A 12,397-nucleotide genomic window follows, 5' to 3' on the forward strand; every position below is an offset into this window, starting at 1 on the left:
CTCCCCCAGGTGTCCCACCCTCGCCCCACTACACCCCTTCCTGGGGTCCCTCAAATGGGGTGTCACAAGATTATTAGGTGGGGCTCACGTAGGGTGACCAGGTATCCCGATTTTATAGGGACAGTCCTGATTTTTGGGTCTTTTTCTTCTATAGGCTCCTATTACTCCCCACCCCCATCCTGATTTTTCATACTTGCTGTCTGGTCACCCTAAACTGTCGGCCTCCAAACCCCACCTCACCTCCAACATTTATAATCGTGTTAAATATTTTTTCTAAAAAATGGGGTTTTAACTTAGAAGCGGGGGGTCGCACTCCGAGGCTTGCTGGCAGCAAGGGGACACCAGTACAAAAGTTTGAGACCCACTGACCCACTCTCTGCCCGTGCCCCGTTCTTCCTCCCCGGGCCCCCCCGGCGGCCGCCCCTCCCCGCGGCGCCAGGCCATGCCCAGGCCCCCCCCGGCCGGGCTGCGGGCTGGCTAATCCTGTATGTAAATGGCAGCCAATGGATGCTGCTGTTGAGCGGGGCTGGGATTAGCGCCGGGGCGAATGGCTGGCAATCTTACTGGGATTACAGAACAAAGAGCCTCTCTCGGCAGCCCCCCGGAGCAGGGGGCCCCGGCCGGCCCGCCCGCCCCTCCCTGCCCAGCCAGGCCGGGAGGGAATTATCCCTCCTCCGCGGCTCGTAGCTTAATCCAGGGGCGGCCGGATCCGGGCAGCGGGCGAGGCTGAGCCCTGCGGTAAGAGAGAAATTTTCGCCCCTCCCCCTCTTTTCCCGCCCCGCGTGGGTCGCGCGTGGGCGCTGGCTACATTGTATCGGGGCGCGCGGGGGAGGCACGTGAAGCGGGGCAGGTGGGATTAGGATTCGCGGCGGGGTGTGTGCCGGGGAGGGGTCGTGCACCCCCGGAACGGGACCTGCCGCTGCCGGGAATGAGGTCAGTGACCGGGAGGGGAGCGGGGGGTTTGCTGGTCCCGCTGCAGGCCACTCGCCATCCCCCCCCGGCTCTTTGCAGCGCCTGCTTCCTTCCCCCTTCCTTTCTCCCTCTGTTGTGGGGGTCTCGCAGGGACCCCTCCCATCCCCTTGGATGGCCGGAGTTGAGGACACAGAATCTCCTGGGGGATCGGTTTTATTTTTTGTTGGGTGGGGAAATGTCTTTGCTCCCGTCTGGTTCGAACTGGCGTTTACACTGGCTGGATTGGCGTCTGTCAGATCTGGGCCTTTGAAGCCGGAGTTCTCACCCGGTGAGGGGTCCTTGGGCAGAAAGATGTGTAGATGCTGATGGGACGTCACCTGCCCCCAGGTAGGTTTGGCCTGCTGGGAGGTGGCTGGGGCTGCTGGGCTTGGCAAGGGAGGAAGCTGTTTAATATGGACTGACCAGCCAGCCGAGGGTGGCATTTTCCCACCCTCGGCTGTGAAAGGCAGCAGCACAGTTTAAAATAGAACACCTCCCCCCCCTCCCCCCGGTTACCTGGAACTGCCAAGCTTTGGCAAAACCAGGAACCGAATGCTGATACACATATGGAAGAGGCTTTTACCCTTTGCACGTGAAATGACCAGTGAGCTCCCTTGGCCCTGCTGCATGAAGCAGGGGGGAAGGTTCTCTCTCTCTGCATGTGCAGGTGGAAAGGTGTGGGATAGAGTGTTTTCTGTTGGGGATACTGGTGCCCTATTCCTCCAGTTTGTGAGGATAGTGAGGAATCTACTCCGGATAAGCTATACATCTGAGTGGTCCTATTGATTGGTCTTGTGCTGGAGCCGGCTGGCTTCATGTGTGCATGGAGGTGACTCTTGCTGGTGTTGGAAGTCTCCCCAGCAATTCCCCCTCTGGGTCGAGTTGTTTATTGGTGGACAGTGGACTTGCAGTCGGGAAGCATGGAGGTGGCATTTCTCTGTGGCCTGAAGGCAGGAGTGACTGGAAGATCCAGGCACTGAATGCAAGGTGGATGCATTGTGGAATTGAGAAGCAGTGTTGGAGAGGCAGTGTGGTCTGGGGGAGAGGGCACTGGATCGGTAGTCAGGAGAACTGGAGTCTCTTTTTGGCTCTGCTACTGACCTGCTGCATGACCTCAGATAAGTCCCCTCATCTCTCTGTTCCTTCCTCCTCCATCCCTTGTCTGTCTTTGTCTGTTTAGAAAATAAGCTCTATTTCCTCTTAAGATGTCTATATGGTGCCTCATACAACAGGGTTCTTGAGCTTGGTTGGGGCCTCTAGGTGTGACCCTTCTACTACCAATAATAACTGATGAACCAAATGTAAGTACTCCAGGTGAAACTGACACTTTCTGGGGGAAACTGACATCTTATTGTATATCAGACCTTTAATCTGGAAGGATCCCAAAACTTTAGAATCTGACCTGTTGTTGCTGGGCCAGTTCGGACAGCTTTGACTCATCAAGGCTCCATGTACTCCATAGCCCTGTGAAATCTGTGGCAACGTTTGCCTTTTAGTACAGAACTGTGCTCCAGATTCTTAGTTTCCATTTTAAAAATGATCCAGAGCCTAATCCTAATTTATGGTTGGGAAGGAGACATTCCAGATGAGATCAGGATGTCAGATGATGTAGTCTTGTCTTGATGAGTTCTCAGAGACCCTGAAACAATAGCTCTGAGAGTCATGAACTGTCCTATGTATATCGGTAACGTGCGAACGCTGAAGCCTAATGATGTCAACACTGTTACTTATTTCATTGATGAATCTTTTAGCAAAAACTCTGTTAATGTATTTATCCCACAATGTCAAATGACTTCCCATTCCTCTCCAGTGTCTGAAAGCCCTAGCTGTCCCTTATCCAGCTGCCAAAACATCAAGCATCTGCTCCTGATAATGTCTGTAATACAGTTATGCAGGACATTGACAATTGCCTCATTGGGGACAATGCAAAGTAAACTTAAGTTAATATGAAATTTAACACAAGGCATAATGTACGGATTACATTGCTGATTCATAGTTCATTCCCAGAGAACCTCAATTTTAAAAACCTTACATAAACCTGCCACAGTGTTTCCTGCATGTCGCCTCAGTTTACCATGGAATACCACTGAGAAGGGGGAATTTGCCACAGAAAGCTGGCCAAGAGTGCCACACAGTGTGTGGGACTGTAGTTGTACATGTTACCTATTACTTTTCTTTTCCTTTTTCCCTAAGATACTCTTTGCTTGGGTCTCAATCCTGCTAAGACTGAGTGTGAGTGTTACTGTATGCCTTGACTTCAGTGAGGCTACTTGTGTTTAAAGTGCGTCTGACGAAGTGGGAATTTACCCACGAAAGCTCATACGTCTGTTAGTCTATAAGGTGCCACAGGACTCTTCGTTGCTTTTTACAGATCCAGACTAAGATGGCTACCCCTCTGATATGTGTGTAAAGTTGTTTGTGGACTTAAGTCTTTGCCAACTTGGGGGCTTTACTGAGAAAATAACTTCTTGGGAGAGGCCAAAAGTGTTTGAGACTTGTCACAGGCTCACTTCATTTTTATAATTTGGCTAAGTCCTTGCTTATCTGCGGGGTTGAGCCTTTAGTTCTGTTGGTGCAAGGATTCCAGGTGAAATTTAGCCGTGAGGCATTGCTGGGAAATCTCAGAGGTAGTGAGCACCAAGACTGACTTTTCCTGTGTATTTACGCATGACAGGAGCTGCTGGGATGCTCAGCCCACCTGGGTGAAATTTTCCTGGAGACTCCTAGTGGAACTAGGGTATCCATCTCCAGTTTCAGATGTTCTGTTTCTGGAGTATTGTTTGGTTGTTGATGCGGGGGAGTGTGGGTAGCCTACTGCTTCATCTTACTATTGATTAAAGCAGGAAACGCTGCAATGGAGTGATACTCATCCTTGTGAGCAGCAGAATCAATCCCAGAACATTGTTCAGTGGGGCTATCATTGAGACCTCAGGGTTGTTGTCTGGGGAGACTGAGGCACGTAAGAATTGTACCTTTTCTTTCTGTGGGACCTGCCATGTCATATCAGTCAGTGGTCCGGGTAGTCCCCGTGCCAGCTGCTCTAGAGCAGTGGTTCTTGATCTTTTTTCCCCAACTCATCTAGCTAGGATCCTCCTCCATTTAGCACTATTGAAAGGACTCTGCACCTAGAGGATGCTGTAAAACTTTCCTGCTGTGAGCTGGGCATTGGCTTCCCAGGGGCTAGCACTTCTGGGTTCGTTGTGTAAGTAGAAATCCTTACCCCTTGCAGTTAGAATCCCTAGTAGAATCATTTATGGGTCTTCTGCCCTCTTTCAGCTTGATACAGTTTGCTAATATTTTTAAATGTATTGTAGCCTATTTAATACAGTTGAAAATTGTGATATTACACAGGTTGCATCCCAAGGTTGGAAGATCTGCAACCCTACTTGAGCCTACTGAGGTTAAAGGAAAAAATGGAATATTTAAATAAAGCACATACCACTTCCAGACTGCCCTCGACCAGAACACTTGACCAAGTTTCCCCACAAGATGACAAGGCTAGGTGCATTTGTGGATGCAATCCTTGTCCCATGGATTCTCATCTTCTCCTCCCCATCCCTCATATTGCCTTTGGTGCCAGCTTGTCCCTAGGAATAGAGTCCTGTGCTTGTGCCTCCTCTTTCGTCTTCTTTGCTGCAGTCTTCCCTGCTAGGGTTTACCTCCAATTCAGAGGATCTCATGCCCTTCTTCACTTAGATTGGCTTAGACCAGAGTCAGAGTAGGAGGGAGGAAACCTTTTTAACTCATCTCCTGGATTTGGAGAAATAAAGAGCTCTGTATGAGTGGAGCTTGATGAAATCATAGAGGCTCACCCATGTGCAGCTCCTTGCGTGACTGCTGCTGGTCTATATGATTATGCAATCTTCCAATAGAAATAGCTCTGTCACCCCGTCTCCCAGTTGGTTTAATCCGAATTCATGCAGGCTCTCGACTGCTCAAGCATGCAGTCCAGCTATGGCTCAAGAAGAGTGAGACCACATAGGGCTTCTGCAAAAGTGTTTCTGTGTTTCTCTGCTTGTAAGGAATATGCTTGCTGCCTGGCCCATAGGACAGGCTTGTGTGTTGCCTCACTATTGTGGAAAGTTGCTCTTCCAGTGGAAACTTTTGTCAGATTACACACAGAACTTGCGCTTAGAAATTTTTTTGAAGCCAGCTGCTTATCCTTGAAAGCATCCTATATATATTCAGCATATGCAATTAAATCTCTTCAAAAGGAGCTGGGGCAAAAATACTATTGTCTTACCCCCTCCTCACTCTGCACCTTCATCTGAGCTCTCTGACGATATTGTTAATTCTGCACTCTTCACTAGTGCCAGACTGACTTGGAAATTTCCTTTCGGCTGGGGTAATAGTCCAGTTTAGAGGCTTCCGAACATTTATAGCTACAAAATTGCATTGTCCAGGCTGAACTCTGCATCTGAAGGGGAAGAATTCTTTGATGCTGGGCTAAACAACGGTAGCATGAATCCAGATCGAAAGTTTAGTCTAAAACTGTTTGATTCTTGTGTTTCTATTCACAAGGCAAAGTTTTTTTTATTCCACCTGTTTTGCAGCACTGAAAAGCCACAGGCCTAGGATCACTCCTGCATCGACCCCCTCAGCCAAATTTCTCATTAAATGTCATTGTTAATATAGCTGCTGTTCATTTAAATCTAAACGCCACTGCTCCAAAAAAGAAAAAAGTGTTATTGTTGGACCTAATGGGGATTTTCTCCATATCCCAACATGCTGTTCCCACAGGAAATGGCTGAAATTTTTTTATACCCTTATCAATACAGTGTACTTCCTTTGGGAATCTTGTCAGTTGAATCCAGAGGGACACATTCTGCTCTATGACACTGTAGTAAAATCTGGAGTAACTTCATCAAAACCAGTGGATTTACACCAGTGAAATTGAGTACAGAATTTGGCCCAAAGCGTTCACAAAAATCTTAGTGCTAGCAGTGAACTGCTTGGAGGTCAGTAGCCAGCGTGGAAAGCAGACACCAAGGTTTTCCATGTCTAAATGAGTTGATTCCCCTTGCTTAGGGAAGACGGTATCCAATCAAATGGTGTGTGGAAATATTGTTGTTACATTTCTTTCTGCAAAGCTGATTGATTATGGGTGTGGAGAAATGCTGATTGCTGTTAGCACAGCTAATGAGGCCACTGGCCAAGTGTCTCGTGCTACCTTCTGGGAAAGGTTCAACCTATAGATCAGTTGGTTACACTCACGCATGCTGCAGTTTAGAAATATGTCATAACAGTTGCTACAAGGCCCTATGTGTGTGGGGTGTGTGTGTGTGTGTGTGTGTGTGTGTGTGTGTGAGAGATTTCTTAAGCACCTCTATGTATTAGTGTCCTTTTCTAGTGCTAACCCACTTTCTGAAACTTCAAGGAGAATGTTCTCCTTTAGGTGAAAAGCAGTGCAGAGGTTGGGTTTTCAAACTACCAGAATTGTCGATGTGACAGATTGCACCAGGCAGAATTGTAAGGGAGGGGTGCAGGGGACATGCTTACAAAGGGCTATCTGTGTTGGAAGTCTCCGTGTCAAGAACGTGAAGGATGGGGTTTTCAGAAGCACTCTGTGTTGGCCTCACTGTACTCGATTGAAATCAGCTGGAGTTTTACCACTCAGTGGGAGCAAAGGGAAGCCAGTGCTTGAAAAACCCCAACTGAAAGCTGTAGAATGACTGTTGGCTGTTCTTAATGGGCACCAAGCAGTTCATGACCCTGAACATCAGGAGCCCATGCCACCCCACAAGGAGGTGTTGGGAAGGGCAGGAAGTGTAAATGCTCTTATAAGCTAGACAAAGCGTGACCTGAACTCTGTCTTGACTCCAGATACCACAGTGGTGGACACAATATAAATAGCTGGATGAAATTTATAGACTGTGGTTTTTCCCTAGTTTCTTTCTCCACACCACCCAACATATGGGCTCCTTCTGGGTGACTCTGCTTGCTTGCAGCCTCAAAAGAGAATTCCAAGCTACTGCACGTGCACCATGTTCAAAGTCTGGGCTGTGTCATGCAGAACCTGCTGAGGTTCTGATCTTTCCTACATTTTACCGTCTCATGCCTGCTCCCAAGCCCGCAAAAGCTCCCATTGACTTTGTGAGGCATTGGCTCAGACTCCTCTTCCTCGACCTGAGAGCTAGCATTTTCAGAAGGGCTCATCACCTGCAGTCAGGTCCAGATTTTTCAGAAAATCTCTACCTATTGGGTGCTGAGCTCTTTGATGATCTGGCGGTAGGAGTAATTCAGAAAATCAAGCAGGTTGCCCTGGATCATCCGGCAGTGCCCAAGTACATTGTGGGCACTACTGGAAACAGTCCATTAGGCCACAGCTTTCTTGATGACCAATGGAAGAGCAGGTTTAAACCGCTCATGTGCCTTTTAAAGCAAGTGTCACTTGCTTCTGCTCCTCCCTCATGTCTTACAGTAGGATCCACTCCATCCCATCAGCCCTAAGACTTTGCAGCGTGGTGACTGGTTAGGCCATGTGAAACCGGGATAATTCTCATTGGTGTCCAAGTCTCTAAAGCTATATATTGTGGTTCTCATTCAGTGGGATACTTAGGCATGTGCATAGCTTTGACTGTGCGAATAGTCCCATTGACTGGCGTTGGGCCAGTCACAAGGTTGAAGCAGGGTCACTTGCTTAAGTAGCTTGCTAAAGCGCAAATGGAGAGAGAAATTTATAGGTTACGGTTTGGAAAGTCTTTGCATCAGGGTTGTTCTAAGGCGGGAGGTCTCCACTCCCTCGCGAGAGTCATTGCAGCCATATTTTGAAGAGGACATCCAGATGCTGCAGCCATTTCCAAGGGATCTTACAAACTCCACCAATAAAGATATATTTCCCTTCAGTAAAAATATCACTAGTGCAGGAAACATCTTTCCAAAAGCTGGCTGCATCCTACTTGGATTTACAGTTATTTCTACAAGCAGCCACTGATCAAACTTTCTAATATTCTATTGTGTTGTCTCTGCTTGGGGCTAAAATCCTACGATGCCCATTTTAAAAAGAAAATTAACTTCAGCCAGATGAATAGGGGACCACAGGGCACTAAGCACCATCTCTTACCTGTGCTAATTCACGAAGGTAAAGTGGTCATTTACCCAGGACTCGCTTCATCAAGGTAATCTGTGCCCTTCACTTGAGTCATGAGGCTACTTTATCTTTATTTTCTCCAGATCTGCAACATCATAAGGAGAAAATATCTCTTCAGTCCCAGGCTTATAAAAACCAGGCAGGGACTGAGTGAGATGTCGTTTTTTAGAAATAAATATTTAATGAAGACCCTTCTGCAATTTTCAGTCTCTTTAGTCTTCACAATAGCCTCTTCACGCTTTCCCACAGAAGTTTATGAAGTACAAAATCAACCTCCCTTTATTTCTCTCTCTCCCCCTACCTCCTTACCCTCTGGGTCTTTGTCGAGTTGGGTCGGCCAGTGGAATTGGTATCATGGGTCAGATTTGCAGAAGAGCTCAGTTCCCATTTAGGCCAGATTTTTTTAAAAAAAGCTCTCTGTGTGTTGGGTGCATGGGCTCTTCTGAAAATCGGGCCCTTGTTTAGGACAGCCAGAGCTACATTAGTAAGGATTAAAACAAAACAAAAAAACAAACCCCAAACACTCCCACTCCCCACCGGAAAAAAAAAAATATTTAGAAGGGTTACCAAGCCTGATTCTTCAGGGCATAAATCAATCTATAGCAGATGAAGGTTAGGAAGACACTTTCCCTATGGGCCAGTTATTCCATAACTACGTTTATACAGTGTTCCCTGTGCCTTTCTCTGCAGCATCTGGTACCAGCTGCTGTCAGAGGCTAGATTGGCCACTGGACTGTTGTGGCCCTGTCTTTCTAGGAAAATAATGCTCCCACTGAAATGCTTGGGAGCAGGGACTTTTAAAATTGCAAGATAATTTCTTTTGGGTGGGTACCATCTTTCTGTTCTGTGGTTGTACACTCCCTAATGCAGGGTCTGGGGCTCCTAGGTACTACAGCAGTAGAAATCGCTAGCTGTGTTAATTTTAACAAATGGGTTCATTTTAAAGAAGCTGAGTTCTATCTCTGAAACAGAAAAGAGAGATTTGGAGACTGTTTTATTCAGCTCCCTACGAAAGGGAGGCGAGAAGAATTTTTTTCCCTTATCTCGAAGAGACTTCCTCCAACAGAGAAAGGGGCAGAGTGGATCTGATTGTAACAGCAAACATCTATTGAAAAAACAAAGCAGCACCACACTTCCTTATTCCATCTCCTAAATAACACTATGACAAAGAGTGGCGTCCCGAAATGCTAAACTCCATTGCAAACTATTTCCACTTAAAAAAACTCAACCCTACACAAACCCAAACTATTCCGTCTATTAATAATCCTCTGATACCACACCCACACACGTGCTCTAAAAATCTACCCCTGCCTTACACATTTGTTCACAAACCACAATCTACAACTTGTTCATGCTGTTTAAAACATCCACTTCTAACCGCTCCACACGGTCAGAGTTAAAGGTTGTATGTTTTGTATGGAGAGGAAGGGAAGTGTGGCAGGGTGTGTGTGTTTGGGGGTGACCTTATCTGGGGAAGACAATATCCTGGTGGTCGTAGATTACAAGGGATAGGTGAGGACTTTCTGGTTTTGTGGTGGTTGCACTGGGTTTATATGCCAGGGGTGGCCAAATTTACTAATCCTCCAAGCCGCGTACGATAATCTTCAGAAGTTCAGGAGCTGGGCGCACCTGCTGGTGCTCAGGGCTTCAGCCCTGCAGGGTGCACCTGCCGGGGCTTTGACCCCACTCTGGCTGAAGCTCCGAGTCCCAGCAGATACCTCCCGCAGGGCTGAAGCCCCAAAACCAGGGCGGGGGGATAGCTCAGTGGTTTGAGCATTGGCCTGCTAAACCCGGCGTTGTGAGTTCAGTCCTTGAGAGGGCCATATAGGGATCTGGGGCAAAAATCTATCTGGGGATTGGTCCTGCTTTGAGCAGGGTGTTAGACTAGATAACCTCCTGAGGTCCCTTCCAACCCTGATATTCTATGATTCTGTGACCTCCCTTCCTGCAGGGCGGAAACCCCAGCCTCACCACTCTGCCACAGGGCAGAAGTCCTGAGCTCTTCCCCCCGCTCCCCCCAGTCTTGTAGGTGGAGGCATGGGGACCTCCGTGAGCCACACTTCAATTGTAAAAGAGCCACATGTGGCTCTCAAGCTGTGGTTTGGCCACCCCTGGTATATGCCCGTGAACAATCCCAATAGGGGTGTTGCATGTGTCATGGAAAAGCTTTCTTTTAATTATAGGTATCTCTGACCTTACCCAGTGAATTAGGTCTGATGCCACAATCCGTTCATGTTTTTACTGTTTAGCGACCCAGTCCTTCCATTACGTGGAAGACTCGCATTGTGATCCCGTATGAGTGAACAATCAGTCACTTGTTTGTGGTATCAAAGCTAGTCATTGTCGCATTTAAGGAGTGGCCCTTTAAGCCTTCTCCTCACTGGTGAGCGCCAAAGTCCGTAACTCAGGAAAGGCTCTGCGCTGTTCACTGTGTGGGAAGATGATTTATGGAAGGGGCCAAAGGTGAGCTTTTTAGGGCAGTCGAAGGAGTGCTGATTGTGGCTGGGTTTGAATATTTGTGCAAAGTTATGCACAGATGTAAGATGAAAACAAGGTTTTGTTTCTAATTAATTGTAGCCCTGGATGTTGAAATTATGCCCAGCCAGATATTAAAGTCCCGTACAAATATCAGGATATGTAAGGTCCCTACACCCAGAGACTTCTAAAGTCTTGAGAGCCCATGACACACAGCATTAATGGCTGCATTTAGGAGCATTGATTCCCATCCACTGGCTCACAAATTTACGTCTTCTCTGTTCCCTCTCCCTGCCTTTTAAAGGCCCTAATACAATGACTTCTGGAGTCCATGGAAAACCTCCAGTTCACTTTAATAGGTTTTGGATCAGGCCCCAAATTAGCTTCTGTGCTGAGGTCTTGCATCATAAATACCATCTGGAAATTGCATGACGGTGGGAAGAAATACATATTAAATAGTGTGTGTTACTATTAATACACAGGTCTTACAGTGGAATTGAAAAACTTAAGCACAATTTCAATTTGGTAGTGGTCAACTAAGTTCTAACTTGACCTGGGTAAATGGCATCTATTATTTGTATTACAGGAGCAGAGAACCCAACTGAGACCTGGGCCTCGCTATGCTAGGGGCTTTACATACAGATAGTAAGAGACAGTCCTTGCCCTAAAAAGCTTACAATCTATACAATCGAGAGAGAAAGGCTGGGAGGGAGAAACAGACACAGGGGAGAATAAATTAGATGCTAGTCCTGCAAAAATTTGCACACGTTTGATGTGTGAGTAGTCCCACTGAAGTCTATGGCACTACTTGTGAGTGTGAAGTTAAGCATGTGCACAAGGTTGACATGTATTTTGTAACACCCTGGGGCAGGAGCTTTGTCCTTTTTTATGCACAGTTCCCACCAATGGTGTTACTTGAATAACAGTGCAACCTAATGCCATTTTTAATGCAGGATTCTCCAGCCCAGGCACAGAATCGACCAGCCTGCCCTACTGCTATGATGGAATAAGTAATATTTTACATACTTGTCAAAGAAAATTCCTTACCCTGGGCGAGCAGGTGGACAGAATTTTGCGAGGTGATTATAATATTCTGTGGTAAATAACTGGGCAGGGTGGGGGCGGTCTCAGGGATGGCAGTGAGTGTAGAAAATAAAAGATGACATTTCTCCATCTAATTGCTAAGCGCCTGATCCTCATTTACAGTATGAAGTCCCTTTATGCTGTTCTGGCAGTGTAACATGGCCTTTCAAGGGTGTGGATATTACACACCTTATTGCAGCTCTTCCTGCGATCCCCAGTCAGGAATCGGGACTCCACTGTACAAGCACAGAACAAAAAGGCAGTCTCTGCTTCCAAGATCTTACAGTCAAAATGCACCCACACTAAGGTCCTGGCCGCTGTAATGGAGAAACTGTGTTCATACCATGCTTATCACTATGTTAGCTGACTTGCAGCCTTCTGTGTTAGGGCTTATCAGTGAATGAGGATATATGTAGACCTTCAGGGATGTGTGTAATTCACATGATTTTTAAAGTTTTTAAAAAAAAATTAGCTGCGTTAACGTGGTCTATACAGGTATAACTTAAAATCATCCCTCTCCTGCTACATGTTGTTTGATTTTTGACTCCTGGATTGTTGAAGCACAGGAAGTGGCTACTGTCTTTGGAGTACTGTCTCTTTACTGTTAGTGGGATACTTGCGAGGTACATTATAAATAATGACACTATAATATACCACCTGTTAAGGCGCTCCTGAATGCAGAGTTAATACAATCCATGCACTGAGTGATGGTGATTGGCTCGGCTGTGCCATTTCTCAGTAACTGCTTTGTTTATGCTAATAGAAAAGTAACCAAACTCACTGGGGTGGTCTGGAGAC

At 46.8% G+C, this 12,397-nt stretch overlaps 1 protein-coding gene across 7 annotated transcripts in view; it reads left to right on the plus strand.

Annotated features, from left to right (window-relative positions):
- Window positions 1–498: 498 nt before the first annotated feature.
- GTF2IRD1 (GTF2I repeat domain containing 1) overlaps window positions 499–12,397 on the plus strand; it is a 168,068-nt gene continuing 156,169 nt past the window's right edge. For 4 of the 7 annotated variants that reach the window (XM_050929451.1, XM_050929453.1, XM_050929454.1 and 1 more), the window contains exon 1: window positions 500–738. The gene's annotated coding sequence lies outside the window, so the exon portion shown is untranslated. Of the gene's footprint in view, window positions 739–913; window positions 934–12,397 lie in introns of those variants that run through there. The other 3 variants (XM_050929457.1, XM_050929458.1, XM_050929455.1) reach the window with 2 other exon arrangements.

The sequence above is a fragment of the Gopherus flavomarginatus genome, chromosome 19 (assembly GCF_025201925.1).
Source record: "Gopherus flavomarginatus isolate rGopFla2 chromosome 19, rGopFla2.mat.asm, whole genome shotgun sequence".
Taxonomy (NCBI): domain Eukaryota; kingdom Metazoa; phylum Chordata; order Testudines; family Testudinidae; genus Gopherus; species Gopherus flavomarginatus.